Here is a 16,742-nt window from a genome sequence, read left to right on the forward strand (position 1 = left end):
GGCTTTGGTGACTATGGCAGAGCTACAATAGTGTCAGAAGGTGAGTGTAGCTGGTGCATGAAGTCAGGCGCAGGAGAGCAAAATGAGCGAGCAACGTACTTTACTCAAAAAATAAAGGCACAAGTTAAACAAATACACTTGACCAATAACCCACGGTAAATATTACGAACGGGTGAACACAGCACCCTTCGAAAAAAAAAACCAGCCATCGTGAACCGAACTGGACATAGAAATAATCACGCACAACAAACATGGGGGAAACAGAGGGTTAAATACATGAACATGTAATTGGATAATGAAAACCAGGTGTGTAGAAAATAAAGACAAAACCAATGGAAAATGAAAGATGGATCAGCGATGGCTAGAAGACCGGTGACGTCGACCGCCGAACGCCGCCCGGACTAGGAGAGGGACCGACCTCGGCGGAAGTCGTGACAAATAGGGAACCTCTTGAGTCAGTAATGAATGTGATTGGTCATTCTATAAATCTGACTCACCAATATGCATAGAATGCAAGATTGCATATTTCAAGTAGAGGCTTTGGATTTAATCAGACGAAAGTGTACACTTTAGATCTTGTGTATACTTAATTATAAATACAATAGTGAAAATTAATTAAAGGAGGACTTTAAGGACAGGGGCAGATTACTGAAAGGGGCACACAGGGCACATGTGTATAATTGCAGGAAATTAGCTTTAAAACAGCTACATATTCTCTCAGACTCATGGCAAAATGTGTATAATTGCAAGAAATTAGTTTTACAAAGGCTAAATATTCTCTCAGCCTCATAATTTTTTTTGTAGAATAGCAAGAACTTTGCTTTGAAAAGTCTAAATGTTCTCTCAGCCTCCTGGCAAAATGTGTATAATTGTAGATTAGCTTTAAAACAGATACATGTTCTCTCAGCCTCATGGCAAAATGTGTAGAATTGCAGGAAATTAGCTTTAAAACAGTTAAATGTCCTCTCAGCCTCATGGCAAAATGTGTAGAATTGCAGGAAATTAGTTTTAAAATGGCTAAATATTCTCTCAGCCTCATGGCAAAATGTGTAGAATTGCAGGAAATTAGTTTTAAAACGGCTAAATGTTCTCTCAGCCTCATGGCAAAATGTGTAGAATTGCAGGAAATTCGTTTTAAAACGGCTAAATGTTCTCTCAGCCCCATGGCAAAATGTGTAGAATTGCAGGAAATTAGTTTTAAAACAGCTAAATGTTCTCTCAGCCTCATGGCAGAATGTGTGGAATAGCAGATAATTACCTTTAAAACTAGGGGTAAAATTAAATTGACCAGCTAATTGAATGTTATCTTATAGCGGATAAGACACAAGCCACATGCTGAGAAAGTCCAATTAAGAAGAGACACTACTGTCTCTAAGGCCTGGAGCAAACAAACGTGCACTCTCCCTCCCCTTCCATGCTAGATATAGAGACATACTGGCTGCCAAATAGATATGTTTTATTCTAAATCCAACTACAATTTTGGAAATAGTCCTTAATGAAGAAACAACAATAATATTTCATATTATTCAGTCCAAATTATTGGCGAAGATGTTGTTTTGTTTGAGTGCACTCAACTATAGAGAAATATTTGGCAGATGGAACATTGGTTGAAGCTGTTGATTTCCTGATAAAATTAAAGAAGGTTTTCTGAAGATAGAGATTCTAGAGGGAAATTCAGCAAACTCAACAATACTCCCAATTGAAAATGTTTGCTATTTTTGAACTTTTCTATCACTGTTTTCTCCTAAAGGGTTTCTTTTTTTAAATCCATTTGGGTCTGTCCCAGATTCCATAATGTACTGCAAGCCCATTGGCCAATTTCCAGATATGAAGTTATGCAGTGAACAATGAACCAATCTACAATCTACATTCCCATGCAATGATAATGTGCATTCTGCCAACTAAGTGTTCCAGCTTCTATAGAACACTGTACATTTGTCTCTGATAACGACTGATAAGGAGTTAGAGTATGTAGCACCCGTTGATATGCAGTAAGCTACAGCAACCTTACCCCAACCTTATAACAACCTTACCACAACCTTATTTCAACCGTACCACAACCTTATTTCAACCGTACCACAACCTTATAACAACCTTAGCTGACGCTGATTTGCAACGCAAAAGTCTGTTGGCTGCCAAACAACATTCTCTAGAGTCTGGGCCTCTGCACATTGACACAAACCATGACTGTGACCTGCATGATCTTACACACCAAGTTATTCACAACAATCTGTTCATTAAAACTTCTGAGCGGTATTTGTGGAGTCATCCTGACACAACAGCTGGTTACTGGAATTCATTAGCCTAACCTCAGAAAGGAAGTTGCTAAACTGACACAGAGTATTTCTCGACTATGGAAACTTCAATGACTTCAAATGGCAAATATTAGCATTTTGAATGTATGGATATGACTCGTTTTAATATAAAACCAGGAGAAGTGAATGCCTCTTCAAAAAGGTAGCATCATTTCAATATTATACGCATGGCTGGCTTAGTTAATGCCTCTAATGAGAAAGGGATCCTGCGGCGGATGTAAATATGTTCTCTCTCCTTCAACCTCCTTCATTTTCCAATGCTGGCTCATTTGCTAGAACAAACACAAGTGTTTGCGGGATTATGGGAGATTAAGCAGAGGAATCACGAGCTGACAGGTGGATCCCTAACATAATTTTGTACTCTTTGAAGACCGGCTTATCCAATATCCAAAGGGTTCACCTTGGTATTCCCCATCTATCGCCTACCTCTGTCTGACTGTATTCTCTCCTCAGGTTTAGTTCACTGCATTGTGTTGTGATGCTGTCTTCTACAAGCCTGTCCAAGATGCAGTATCAGAATCTGAAATGGGACTCACCTGGATAAATAACGAATAGAAAATAATTAAGATTAAATACATTTTCTGGCACAAAAGCTCTATAAGGATATACAGTTACTCAGTGCAGCAAGTCCAGCTTCTAAGTTTCCAGACAGCAGTGTGCATTTGGAGACAATACCATGTAAACTTGAGCACCTCAATGGTATGCCGTGTTTTATCCAGAGTGTTTTATCACACAAAGACTGCTAAGTTTCAGAGGAACCCCTCTTTGGAACGGCAAAAAAACTACAACTGGCCTAGACATCATTCTAATTTACCACGGCAACCGTGAGTCACTCACCAATCGGTGATCTGCGTGGCAGAGGCAAGAGTTGAATTGATTTTGTGGTTGGATTTCAAAATGGTCCATTTCAGCAGGGTTACCAAGGGACCGCCAGAATATCAAAGGAGCTCCAATCAATACGCAAACCCCTACTCCTCCATCTTGTGGTAATATTGGTCTAAATCTATGCGAAAATATCTTGGATTTCACTGATATTTGAATTGAAGAAAGCATGCTGACATAGAGCTGGTGGTGAAAGTGGTCTTGTATGACAGCTTGTGTGTAGTGAAGGGTTTTTAGGGTGAGAGGGGGACACTGAGGTACATCACTCATTGGCTGATGTTAGAAGGTTGGATTAATCCTATTTTCTTTCCCCAAAGGCCCATAAAAGTGCCACTCTGGGCTCAATGAGAGTACACCCATGTAAAAAAAGGTGCTACCTAGAACCTAAAAAGGGTTATTCAAGCTGTCCCCATAGGATAACCCTTTGAAGAACCCCTTCTGGTTCCAGGTAAAATCGTTTTGGGTTCCATATAGAACCCTCTCCACAAGGGTTCTACTGTACATGGAACCCAAAAGAGTTCTACCTGGAACCAAAAAAAGGGTTCTACTACGGGGACTTTTTTCTAAGAGTGTAGGGACTATAGCCAGTACGGGAAGGAGTGATGGGGGAAAAAAAGAGTCCCAAAGGTGCTTGGGTCATACATTCACCATGAGCGTATTCACTATAGGTTCCGTATGACTTGTTTTGCCTCAGTGTCTATTGAGGAAGGCAAGAGAAAGCACCCAAGCCTATATTTATTGGTCTTGAAAAACGAGCTTTAACACAATGTTGGTACTTCAATGTTCCACGAGAGATTGAATGTTTGCGTCAACCCATGGCCTTTGCCTGTGGCAGAAGAAAATAGGTTACCCAGAGCCACAACACATGGATTCAGCTGTCTCCTTCTCCATGTCTTTGGCCACAGGTAACTGACACAAAATATTTTCACGTGAATAATTGATATTGCTACGGGAAGTCAAGGCACAGACATTCATATTCATAATCACAACTTGTACCTCTGCGTACTGTTGGCTGGGTGTGATTCATCGCTCAGGGGAGGCTTTCTTACTCAGACACTGTTAGCCTGGGACTTACATGTATCTTTGTCTGGTTGAGGCTACCTAGAATAATGGTTTTGGGGAGGTTTATGAAATTATATTTTTTGATGAATCCAAATTCAGCTGAGACCCAGCCAGCCCCCCAGAGTTCTCATCTCCCCACGACTGGGCTACAGACAACCCATCTGGAGCATGGCCACCCTGCCTGGCTACCACAGTGGTGTGTGTGGGACTGCTGCTGCCTGGCAGAGACACCACAACTGTTAATCTCTGCTATTAATTATATGCAGACCGGAGGAACTGTAGGGGCTGATTCACAAGAGGATTGCTCTGGACTGGATGTGATCTGTTGGTATTTTCATCTGGTTGTTATTGTGTTATTGGAACAGGCAGGTTTGGAAATCTGCTGAATATGTGGGGAAAGTATGCATTACTGTAATCACTTTTAATCCACTTCATGGATTTGTACTGAAATGAATGTAGAATATACATACACATATTTTACTCATATAATATACTGGTAAGCACTGTATGTGCATAACAACGATGAATGAAGTCACATAATAACTTGCACAGAGACAAATGAATGTAATCCAAATTAATGCACCTGCATTGGGCTCTATCCAGTGCCTCTCCACTTTTCACAGAGATCAGGCTCACCGCAGCCTCCCGTGTGTGATCCCTCCATCCCTCCAGTACTGTGTCGACCGTCCCCGACTGAAGAAATATGTGACCTCTCTCATTTCCCCCAGGATCCTGTCACTTCAATTAGTGCTACAGCCTTGCTAGCCATGCACACTGTAGTACAAAGTGCACACTCCGCCGCTGCATGCTCCGTCAGCCGTGAATACTGGTGGGTGAGCGAGACCTTGTTGAAAAAGGGAGTGCACGTGTGAAGGAGCGCCCACGTGAGCCGAGGAGCTCACAGGACAACTCTGGCTGTCAGCAACTTTGGAGGGAACCTCTCACCCTTTCCTGGTTAGATTAGAAATACCGCCTCGCTGTTACTTAAACATCTCCCATTGCCCAGGACTAGATCTATTTCTGACCTTAACTCTCCTCCCACTGTGTTCTGTAGATGAAAGCTAAATGCAGAGGATGGTAGCAGTAGCGATCGGGGTGTTTTGTAAACTAGCAGCTTTTACATGTACTATTGGTAATATTTGGGCCCTGACATGGGGGAAACCAGCCTTATGGATCTGTTGCGATATAAACAAATACTGTAGCTCCAAGTGCAAACACGCTAGGAGATCATTCAGAACTTCTAGTAAAAGCACGTTAGAATTCTTACCACATTTTAACTTAAGCTGATAAGCAAAGAATAATGCTGTCCTGTTTGATCCTCTTTGGAATGAGCTTTTCATCATTTGACAATAGTCCTGCTCCTTCACATCCTTGAGTAACTGAGTGTTTGAGTCAAGTGACAAACCAACCGTTCAGGTACAGTAGCTCTACATCCTGTGAGTGTAGCGTGTCAGGACTGGATTAGACTTTGTGGCGAGACCCAGGGTTTCTGGCCCGGACTGTGAAGGGGAATCCATGCGGAGAAGATCTGGTATTTGGGCCCTTGTCTCCCCTTGTCTCTCAAAGGAGACATTAATAGTGCTTCCTTTGTTCATCACAGTTGCGTTCCAGTCTTTTAGAGGCCATTAAGCTCTGTTTTGGTCTCCTTTTTGATTGTTCAGTCAATTATTTTACTGTTGGAGGGTTTTGGAACAGACTGCCAGCTGGTTCGGTTCAGAGACTGGACATCACGTTTTACCCTAGACTGGATAAGGACCACACTCTACTGTTTTTTGGGCTCCTGTTGACTGTGATCTACAGTACCAATCAAAAGGTTTGACACACCTACTCATTCAAGGGTTTTTCTTTATTTGGACTATTTTCCACATTGTAGAAAAATAGTGAAGACATCAAAACTATGAAATAACACATATGGAATCATGTAGAAACCAAAAAAGTGTTAAACAAATCAAAATATATTTTATATTTGAGATTCTTCAAATAGCCACCCCAGGCCTTGATGATAGCTTTGCACATGCTTGGCATTCTCTCAACCAGCTTCACCTGGAATGCTTTTCCAACAGTCTTGAAGGAGTTCCCACATATGCTGAGCACTTGTTGGCTGCTTTTCCTGCGGTCCAGCTCATCCCAAGCCATCTCAATTGGGTTGAGGTCAGGTGATTGCGGAGGCCAGGTCATATTATACAGCACTCCATCACTCTCCTTAGTGAAATAGCCCTTAGACAGCCTGGATGTGTGTTTTGGGTCATTGTCCTGTTGAAAAACAAATGATAATCCCACTAAGTGAAAACCAGATGGGATGGCGTATCGCTGCAGAATGCTGTGGTTGCCACGCTGGTTGGTAACCATACATGCAGACATCATCCGTTCACCTACTCTGCGTCTTACAAAGACACAGCGGTTGGAATCAAAAATCTCAAATTTGCACTCATCAGACCAAAGGACAGTTTTCCACCGGTCTAATAGCCAAAGTTTCTGTTTGGTTTTTACATTATTTAGTTTCAGTTCTAGTTTTAGTGTTAGTGACAGAACGCGTGAGTGTCACGATCGTTTGTAGAATTAACGGACCAAGGCGCAGCGTGCGTAGAGTTCCACATAAAGTTTCACTTTAAAAAAAGTGAAACTTTAAGGGCCTCCCGGATGGCGCAGTGGTCTAGCTGTGCCACCAGAGAGTCTGGGTTCGCGCCTAGGCTCTGTCAAAGCCGGTCGATGACCGGGAGGTCAGTGGGGTGACGCACAATTGGCCTAGCGTCATCCGGGTTAGGGAGGGTTTGACCGGTAGGGATATCCTTGTCTCATCGCGCACCAGCTACTCCTGTGGCGGGCCGGGCGCAGTGTGCACTAACCAAGGTCGCCACATTGGGGTTGGATGCACACTGTGTTAAGAAGCAGTGCAGCTTGGTTGGGTTGTGTTTCGACCGTCGTCTCTCCTGAGCCCGTACAGGAGTTGTAGCGATGAAACAAGATAGTAATTACTAACAATTGGATACCACGAAATTGGGGAGAAAAAAGGGGGGTAAAATAAAAAAAAATAAAAAGTGAAACTTTATCCAAAGACAAAACAATAAACTAACAAACAACGAACCGTAACTACAACACTAACTCAAAACAATATGCCATAACTTAATTAAGTATGATCCCCAATTAGAGACAATGATAGCAAGCTGCCACGCCCTGACCTACTCCACCATAGAAAATAAAGGCAGGAGAGAAAAAAAATACAGTATAAACTAGACTACCACCTTTCTACCTCCTGCCATGTTGTCACTGGATCGCACCTCGGCTCTGCCGACTCCCCCGTGTGCCTGGCCTTGGCATCGGCGCAGGAGAAGGCTACGGCCACGGAGCTGGTGGTTCCAGACCATTGACCGTCGCAGGAGGTTCCGGACCGTGGACCGTCTCAGGAGGTTCCGGACCGTGGACCGTCTCAGGAGGTTCCGGACCGTGGACCGTCTCAGGAGGTTCCGGACCGTCTCAGGAGGTTCGGGACTGTGGACAGTCGTTGGAAGCTCTGGACTGGGAACTGTCGCTGGAAGCTCTGGACTGGAGATCGTCCGTGGGGCCGGTACAGGTGGCACCGGACTGGTGACATGCACTTCAGGGTGAGTGCGGGGAGAAGGAACAGGACGAACTGGGATGTGAAGGCGCACCGGAGAGCTGGTGCGTATAGCTTGCATCAATGGTACCAATTCGATGACACACTTCGCATGGCGAGTGCGAGGAGCTAGCACAGAACGTACTTGGCTGTGAAGGCGTACATCAAGGCGAGTGCGAGGAGCAGGCACAGGACGTACTGGACTGGGGAGGCACACTGGAGGCCTGATGTGTGGGACCAGCACAGATTGCACTGGACTGTTAACACGCTCCTCCAACTGCCTGCGTTGCCGCATACTCCTCGCCAACTCCATTCTCCGGTATCACTCCTCGCACTGTTGCACTCTCCCTGGATCGACCGACCACCTTTCTACCTCCTCCCATGTTGTCACCGGTTCACACCTCGGCTCCGCCAACCACCCCGTGTGCCCCCCCAAAAAAGGTTTGGGCTGTCTTTTGAGCTTACTCTGTGGCCGCGTCCTCGCTGTTCTCCCTTCTCTCCTTGCTTCTCCCACCGAGGAAGGCGATCCTGTCCTGCCAGGATTTCTTCCCAAGTCCAGGATACTTTCTCCACCTGGGCACGCTGCTTGGTCCTGTTATGATGGGATATTCTGTCACAATCGTTTGTAGAATTAACGTACCAAGGTTCAGCGTGCGTAGAGTTCCACATGTTTAATAAAGAAGTTAAAATTTAGCCAAAGACAAAACAATAAACAATAAACTAACAAACAACGAACCGTGACTGGCAACTCACTCAAAACAAAACAATATCCCATAACCCACAGGTGGAAAAAATGCTACTTCAGTATGAATCCCCAATTAGAGACAACGATACCCAGCTGCCTCTAATTGGGAATCATACTAAAACCCCAACATAGAAAAAACAACCTAGAACTAACTCCACATAGAAAATATAAACTAGACTAACCCCCCAGTCACGCCCTGACCTACTCCACCATAGAAAATAAAAGCTCTCTGTGGTCAGGACGTGACAGTGAGAGGCTAGACGGGGACACTACAGTTACATATCGAGATATGATTTTTTTAGGATAATCGTATCGTTTTGACAATATCGCCATATTATTTTTGCACGAGTTAGCTGTAAAACTCCTTCCTAGCTTGTTCTCCATCTTCTTTTAATTAGGGAGCCAATTTGTTCTCAGCTCTTCTATTTCCATGACTGATTAAAACTAGTTTTCCATGTGCTCTCTCTCGCTCTCTGCAGAAGTGAACAATGTGTTTGGAACATCAAAACACAATCAAATCCCGGGTATCGAATTACAATACATATAGAATCGTGAGAATCGCAATACATATCGTATCATGACAAGAGTATCGTGATAAAATCGTATCGTGAGGTCCCTGGCAATTCCCAGCCCTATGGTACAACAGAGAGAAGTTATTCTAACAAAGAAAAGGGCTTTGGCTGTGGTTGGCTAACAACATATTCCTCTACATGTAAGCACATAAGTACATGAGCTAAACGTATAATATACAGTTGGCCCATAAGAACACAGGCCAAAGGTATCGTATAAGTACGCACAGTATTATAATGGGCCAAAGGAGACATTGCCGAGGTAAAGGTATAATGGGCTAAATGTATTATAAAAGATTTCGAATGAAACTCCAAGATTATTTATTTTTTTAAAGACAAGACGTCACCTCATTTCACCTTTTTATTTTCCGCTGGGCAGGCTGATGCGTTTTGGCAGTTACGCCTTCATCAGAGCATCAAGAGATATTATAAAAGCACTCATTAGGCTAGTACTATGGCCTCATCCATCTTGTCTTTACACGGTTATACTATACATTAGCATTCTGGGTATGGCTGGTATTTGACCTCTGTGTCCATGTGTGACATGTACAGAGCACTCCCATCCTCCTTTAATCCTATTATATTACATAGATGAGTGTTGCCAGGCATCACTGATTTCAGAGCAGGGAGTCAGGGGCCAGGGGTCAAAAAATGACCATGAATCAGACCGGGGAACCAATGGATTGTGAACTCTCCGAGACTCTATGCAAGGCAGTCCAAAGCTCTGGCAAACATCAGAAAGATATCGTAGTACAAGGAAAATGTGAGAAATGTCATGGATCCACAGTATTTGTTAGTGGTAGGGAATGATGCTGGGACAGCCATTTGTAGACACTGATCATATTGTAAATAAAAAAAGAGGTAGCCCCTCCTTGGACTCAAAGCCCAAACCAGCGATTGTCAATAGTGTTGCTAGGTGTTGGGTTAAGATCACTACAATATGCCATTTCCTGAGACAAAATGCACCACCATGTTGTCTATTGCAGCCATTTCCCTATTACTGTAACAGAACAGAAAGTTATTCTGAGTGAATGTCCTGAGCGTGTCCTCCTGCACACTCACATGTAAGGCCCAATGAGCTGTAATTGTTAGTGACATGGTCAGTCTGAACTTTTCCCTTCTCTTTCTCATTATAAGCCTGAGTGGAAAGTGGAAAGGATATAAAATAGTCCCCCTTAGCAACCATTGAAAGTCAGTTAGTACCCAGAGACACTGTCAATGGCAGACTACAGCTCTGTAAATGACTGGTGTGGAGTGCTCTGAAATACATGACCTGCTTTGCCCTGACACAAACTCATTTTCGTGACATTCAACATAACATGAATAATATCACTGTGATAATAGCTCAAATAATAGCTGGTCTACACTGTACCATTCATTTGATTTGATTTGATTGGCTAAACAACAAAACAAGACTCTCTCTCTTTTCTCTTCTCTACTGCGGCAAGTAGTACTGCTCACAATTCAGTTCAGATACGTGCCAGGGGAGCACTGCTCAAAAGGTGAAGCGAAAGGACAAAGGAAAGAGTCTGTGTATCATATTACTGATGTGCTGTCTGTGGCTAGGGCAGAGATGACAGGCAGAGGCCACAGATACAGCCGGCGCATATGCTCTCTTGACAGCTCCACACTCTACTGCAGTGCAGAGGAGAGATAAGAGAGACAGGAAGTGGAACACATTATCACAGGTATTACCAATTGATACGGAACACCTACAGGGTCTTATTCTGTTCTGTGAACTCTGATATGCAATTCTACACAGACATGATTGACACTTAACCAAGGTGCTTGAAATAGAGCTTGGGTCATTTCTAGGTCAGGAATGGATATCGTGCTCAGCTGTTTGCGACGAGTTACAGTGCATTCGGAAAGTATTCAGACCCCTTGACTTTTTACACATTTGGATACGTTACAGCCTTATTCTAAAATGGATTGAATAATTTTTCCCCTCATCAATCTTCACACAATACCACATAATGACAAAGTTAAAACATATATTTTTGCTCATTTATTAAAAATAAAAACAGAAATACCTTATTTGCATAAGTATTCAGACCTTTTACTATGAGACTCGAAATTGAGCTCAGGTGCATCCTGTTTCCATTTATTTATTATCCTTGAAATCTTTCTACAACTTGATTGGAGTCCACCTGTGGTAAATTAAATTGATTGGACATGATTTGGAAAGGCACACCTTCCTTTGTGGAGATGGGAGAACCTTCCAGAAGGACAACCATCTCTGCAGCACTCCACCAATCAGGCCTGTATGGTAGAGGGGCCAGACGGAAGCCACTCCTCAGTGAAAGGCAAGACGGCCAGCTTGGAGTTTGCCAAAAGGCACCTAAAGAACTCAGACCACGAGAAACACGATTCTCTGGTCTGATGAAACCAAGATTGAAGTCTTTGGCCTGAATGCTAATAATCACTTCTGGAGGAAACCTGACAACATCCCTATAGTGCTGCATGGTGGTGGCAGCATCATGCTGTGGGGATGTTTTTCAACAACAGGGACTTGGAGCCTAGTCAGGATCGAGGGAAAGATGAACGGAGCAAAGTCAAATGAGATCCTTGATGAAAACCTGCTCCAGAGCGCTCAGGACCTCCAAGTGGTGCGAAGGTTCACCTTCCAACAGAACAACAACCCTAAGCTCACAACCAAGATAACGCAGTTGTGGCTTAGGGACAAGTCTCTGAATTTCCTTGAGTAACTCAGCCAGAGCCCGGACTTGAACCCGATCAAACATCTCTGGAGAGACCTGAAAATAGCTGTGCAGCAATGCTCCCCATCCAACCTGAGAGAGCTTGATAGGATCTGCAGAGAATAATGGGAGAATCTCTCCAAATACAGGTGTGCCAAGCTTGTAGTGTCATACCCAAGAAGACTCAAGGCTGTAATCGCTGCCATAGGTGCTTCAATAAAGTACTGAGTAAAGAGTCTGAATACTTATATAAATGTCATACTTTAAAAAAAAAATACATTTCTAAAAACCTGTTTTTGCTTTGTCATTATGGGGTTTTGTGTGTGTATATTGATGAGGAAAAAAACATGGCTGTAACGAAACAAAATGTGGAAAAAGTCAAGGGGTCTAAATACTTTCTGAATGCACTGTATATCCGAAAGGATGTCAAAGTCAGATTGACATTACATGAAAAAAAGTTATGTAGCTCAGGGGAATGTCAAGCTCTCGTAACACACATTCTGATAACCATTTGAAATGCAGTACTTATATCAGACAGGCAGGTCTGAAAAGAGAAAAGGGGGCATGGGAAATGAATCAGTCTCTAGCCCAGCATTTTCTAAACTCGGTCCTGTGGACCCCAAGGGGTACACAATTTGTTTTTTTTGCCCAAGAACTAGACAGCTGATTTAAATGATCAACTCATCAAGCTTTAAATATTTGGAACAGCTGTGTTGTGCTAGTGTAAAAAAAAATGTGTACCCCTTGAGATGCTGGACATTTCCCCATGTCTCCCTTTCTCATTCATTAAAAATACATCACCATATTTCACAGTAGGTATGTGGTTTTCTGTTCATGCATTCTCATTTCGATGCCAAACCCACTACCGGTGTACGTGGCCAAAGAGCTGTATTTTCATGTCATCCAAACCACTGAGTTTGTAAAAATGCATTGGCACTTGGACTGGAACCCGTGCGTTCGGTCAGATGACATTAAAATAGAGATCTGTGGCCACACACCGGTGGTGGGTTTAGCATTGAAATGAAAATGCACAATAATTCATGATCTTTGATGTTATGGGGCTATTTTGCTTCCACTGGTCCTGGGATCTTGCTAAGGTCAACGGCATCATTCACTATACCCAGAACCAGGACATTTTAGCCAAAAACCTGGTTGCTTCTGCCAGGAGGCCGACACTTAATAATAATAATAATAATATATGCCATTTAGCAGACGCTTTTATCCAAAGCGACTTACAGTCATGTGTGCATACATTTTGGCCGCAAGTGGATCTTCCAGCAAGACAATAACCCCAAGCACACATCAAAATCAACATTTTGCAATGGCCATCTCAGTCTCCAGGATCTAAAACCCTTTGAAAACCTGTGGTTTGAATTGAAGAGGGCAGTCCATAAGTGCAGACTACGAATATCAAGGATCTGGAAGGATTCTGTATGGAGGAATGGCCTAAGATCAAGGTAAGGTATTGAAAGGTATTGAAAACAGGGGTGTCAATATTTTTTAACCCTACCTTTTTCAGAAAAAAAGATGACTTTCTCTGAACAATTGTATTAGTATAAAATAATCTAATTTCAGTTTTTTTATACAATATATGTCAGTATATGAAAAACATTTTTGCTCATCTCTATCAAAGGTGTCAATAATTTTGGACCCTACTGTATATAGGAGGATCTTCTGGCCAGGCCTGACAGATGCCTGCTGGCAGGAATCAAGGCCAGTGAGTGCAAGTGCTGAGTCATTCACTCTGAAGAAAATAATAATAATGTGGCACGTGTTTCCCGCATAGTGTGTTTCTTTCTGCTAATAACAGTTCAGTCTTGTTCGCAGCGAGTGAGTGATGTAGGCTAAAGTGGAAAGAGATGGAGGAGGAGTAGAGGAGGAAGAGGCCGGTAGAAAAACAATCTACAAAAGCTAAAGATAGCACATGCGCTCCCAGTCACTCTGACCATAGGCTCTCTCAAGGTTACAGCACACACACGCACACACGGTTTCTACATTGAGGGCCCTCATTGAATTGCTGATGTAGAACTACTGCAGGTCGGAGAGTAGGCTTCACAGAATTAATGGTGGGCTTACAGTATAAAATTCAGGAATGTACTGGATACATGGTTGACTGATACTGGCTGTGAGGAATATTACGAAATCTTTTTTCTGATTATCTGGTGGAGCTATAGAACTGAACTAGCACTGAACAACTCCAAAATAGAGCTATGGTAGTAAACCTTTGATAATCGGCCTGAGACACATGTCTGGCCCTGTGGCTGCTGTTGATAATGTGGGTACCTCTGAGGTGCATGGTGGTGTAATGTGTTGGCTGGGTAGTCTAATATTTATTTAAGACCCCTCAGACACCTTGTTTTAGCTAGCCGTCTAGCAGTCGCTCCTCACCTTTGACCCACTCCAGGCTTATTATCAGTTACCGCCAGAGCCGGGCGGCCCAATCCGCTCACAACGCCAGTTGCGTAGGGCCCCACAAATTACGCAAAGGCCCCGCCTCCCCCTCGTGTCAAAGCGGGTGCCAATGTTTACAACTTCGATGAGAGGATGAAGCGGAACTATCCTTCTGGTCACTAAAGAGAGAAGAAAAAAACACCATGATAGTTAATTGCGGGAACAGCAATCAGGTAAACTTGTGTTATCTCCTCTCCAAGTTATCTCCTCTCAGCAAATAACAGTAACGTTAAGTTGATGTGCTGTCTGGCTAACCTAGCTGGGCAGTGCATCTCTTGGTCAGTCTGTGTCTTCCTTGCTTGCCAGCCACTTCCAGGGCTGTGTTCTGTGACTTTGTGCCTGACAAAAGTGAGAGTGAAATTAAACTATTTATTACGTTTGATCAACAGGCAACGGTGTTTGTAAACTGCAGCTCGGAAAGGATAACCGCGTCACGCGTGAACATGCGTTCATAAGCGCGTGCACGAAATGAAACTCGCGCTTTCCAGCAGCAACCTCTGTGGGGACCAGTCCAGACAATATATGGGCGTGGTGACACTCCACATAGGCGCACATAATTTTTAAACAACACAATGATGATCAAGTCTCCCAGTCAAGGTTACCTTACAACTCTGGACTAATGCAAGATGGAAAGCAATGGATTGACATTGACTATTGATTTATATATTGAATTTCAAATATTTATTAGCTGGGCATACTGGGCAATATGGATGCACATCTCTCAGTACATAATAACCATCAAGTATTCAGACAAACCATAGTATAAATAATATTTTAGATTTGAAAATGTAGAAAAGGAAATCTGGGGGAGCCAGATTGAATGTGCCTGATGCAGCTAATAAAATTAATAATAGTATTGTTATCTATAATCAGCCAGTACTAACACAGACTCAGTACAGCTGGCTTCAGCAAATACTAACACAGACACAATGCAGCCATCTTCAGCAGGTACTAACACAGACCCAGGTAAAGTACAGGCAGCCTCAGCCAGAACTAGCACAACCAGAGGTGTACAGCCAGCATCAGATACAAGCAGCTCAGACCCAAATAGAGCAGTTGCTGCTCCACCAAATGACCCAGCAGACCGGCCCCCAGTCTTAACAGACTTTATGAGGACTGAGTTAGTGCGCAGAGGTCCATTCAAACCAGGACTGGATTTTTCTTACCCTAAAGACAAGTCTAGATGTCACGTTGGTATGAATAAATGGGGAGACAGATGCAGGAATGCGTAATAATTTTTTATTTCACCCAAATGACGGCGTGCCGTGTAAAGGCACGGGGACGAAGACCAAACAAACACTTAACAAAACACAGGGTTGAAACCCAAACAAAAGAGTGAGGAGTACCTCGAATGAATAACACACGCGTACAATGATTATCACAGGGGACGAGTCCCGTAATCATCTGCGCAGTCCACAAGGGCACCAAAGCCCAAAACACACAGCACAGGTACTCACACGCACCAACGGACATTGTAACAATAATCGCCAGCACCACGGTGAACAAAGGGCACATATATACAAATACAATCAGTGGGAATAGTGGCCAGGTGTGCACAATGAAAGTTCCAGAGGGATCCGTGACACTGGAAGAGGTTTCCATTCAGGCTTATTACAGAGACAGCTGTCAAATGGGGAAAAGATTACCAGGAGCTGGCTTTCATACTCAACTAAAAAACAACGCTGTGCATTGTTTTTGCTGTAAGCTCTTTTCTACAAAAGACTACAAAAGAATAAAGGTGTCAATGACTAGTCAAATATCAATGCCATTCTGAAACACCATGAGGGTCGTCCTGAACACACAAACAATATGATTAAGCGGAGAGAACTCGATCTGCGCCAAAGTCGGGGACAGACTCTTGACCAGGTTTCATATGACAATTTTGGAAGCTGAAAGAAAGAGATGGCGGGATGTCCTTGCACGTTTAATAAGTATCACCCAGTCCCTGGCTGAAAGAAACGCAGCATTCAGGGGTTCAGCAGACAAACTCTTCCAACCAGATAATGGAAACTTCCTAAAAGAGGTTGAATTAAGGGCAAAATTTGACCCCGTTATGGAAAATCATCTCAGCAAAATGAAAGATGGAGAGACACCTGCTCATTACCTTGGGAGGCGCACACAGCATGAGCTGATACAGATTGTGAATGACAAGATTCTGGACGCAATAGTGACTCAAGTAAGAGACTCAAAGTCTGACATTAGTCGCCAGGAGCAAATGTTCATTATTCTGAGAAGCGTGGCTTTAAAGGGATAGCCAGAGATCAAGGAGCACTTCCTCAGCTTTGTGAATGTTGAGGTTACAACAGGCTTGAATCTGTCCACTGTCATCTTAGATAAGCTGAACGAGCTGAAGATTCCATTTGAATATTGCCGAGGGCAAGCACCAAGGAGTACAAGGCAGACTGCTCCCAAAAAAATCCCTGA

General features: G+C 43.3%; 1 long non-coding RNA gene across 1 annotated transcript; it reads right to left on the reverse strand.

Annotated features, from left to right (window-relative positions):
• Window positions 1-1,163: 1,163 nt before the first annotated feature.
• On the reverse strand, window positions 1,164-14,684 carry LOC124047578. The gene is made up of 3 exons (XR_006841111.1): window positions 14,574-14,684; window positions 14,256-14,437; window positions 1,164-2,851 (listed from the first exon to the last, which is right to left on the reverse strand). It is a non-coding gene; the product is annotated as an uncharacterized LOC124047578 (long non-coding RNA).
• Window positions 14,685-16,742: the final 2,058 nt, after the last annotated feature.

Source organism: Oncorhynchus gorbuscha, linkage group LG11 (assembly GCF_021184085.1).
Source record: "Oncorhynchus gorbuscha isolate QuinsamMale2020 ecotype Even-year linkage group LG11, OgorEven_v1.0, whole genome shotgun sequence".
NCBI classification, from domain to species: domain Eukaryota; kingdom Metazoa; phylum Chordata; class Actinopteri; order Salmoniformes; family Salmonidae; genus Oncorhynchus; species Oncorhynchus gorbuscha.